The sequence below is a fragment of the Physeter macrocephalus genome, chromosome 6 (assembly GCF_002837175.3).
Source record: "Physeter macrocephalus isolate SW-GA chromosome 6, ASM283717v5, whole genome shotgun sequence".
In the NCBI taxonomy this organism is placed as follows: Eukaryota; Metazoa; Chordata; class Mammalia; order Artiodactyla; family Physeteridae; genus Physeter; species Physeter macrocephalus.
The window spans coordinates 32,577,558-32,578,506 of record NC_041219.1 but is presented as its reverse complement, the minus strand read 5'-3'; the positions used below and the strand labels follow the sequence as shown (position 1 = coordinate 32,578,506).

The window sequence follows — 949 nt, the reverse complement described above, 5'->3', positions numbered from 1 at the left end:
AACAGTGACAGTTTTACTTCTTCTTTTCCAATTTGGATTCCTTTTATCTCTTTTTCTTCTCTGATTGCTGTGGCTAAAACTCCAAAACTATGTTGAATAATAGTGGTGACAGTGGGCAACCTAGTCTTGTTCCTGATCTTAGTGGAAATGGTTTCAGTTTTTCACCATTGAGGACAATGTTCGCTGTGGGTTTGTCATATATGGCCTTTATTATGTTGAGGAAAGTTCCCTCTATGCCTCCTTTCTGGAGGGTTTTTATCATAAATGGGTGTTGAATTTTGTCAAAAGCTTTCTCTGCATCTATTGAGAGGATCATATGGTTTTTCTCCTTCAGTTTGTTAATATGATGTATCACGTTGATTGATTTGCATATATTGAAGAATCCTTGCATTCCTGGGATAAACACCACTTGACCATAGTGTGTGATCTTTTAATATGCTGTTGGATTCTGTTTGCTAGTATTTTGTTGAGGATTTTTGCATCTATGTTCGTCAGTGATATTAGCCTGTAGTTTTCTTTCTTTGTGACTTCCTTGTGTGGTTTTCGTATCAGAGTGATGGTGGCCCTGTAGAATCAGTTTGGTTTGAGAGTGTTCCTCCCTCTGCCATATTTTGGAAGAGTTTGAGAAGGATTGGATTCTGTTTGCTAGTATTTTGTTGAGGATTTTTGCATCTATGTTCGTCAGTGATATTAGCCTGTAGTTTTCTTTCTTTGTGACTTCCTTGTGTGGTTTTCGTATCAGATTGATGGTGGCCCTGTAGAATCAGTTTGAGAGTGTTCCTCCCTCTGCTATATTTTGGAAGAGTTTGAGAAGGATAGGTGTTAGTTCTTCTCTAAATGTTTGATAGAATTCGCCTGTAAAGCAATTGGTCCTGGGCTTTTGTTTGTTGGAAGATTTTTAATCACAGTTTCAATTTCAGTGCTTGTGATTGGTCTGTTCATATTTTCT

At 37.5% G+C, this 949-nt stretch overlaps 1 protein-coding gene across 6 annotated transcripts in view; it reads left to right on the top strand.

Moving 5' to 3' along the window:
* ANKS1B (ankyrin repeat and sterile alpha motif domain containing 1B) overlaps positions 1-949 on the top strand; it is a 1,202,038-nt gene that overhangs the window by 626,856 nt on the left and 574,233 nt on the right. The gene's annotated exons all lie outside the window — the stretch shown is intronic.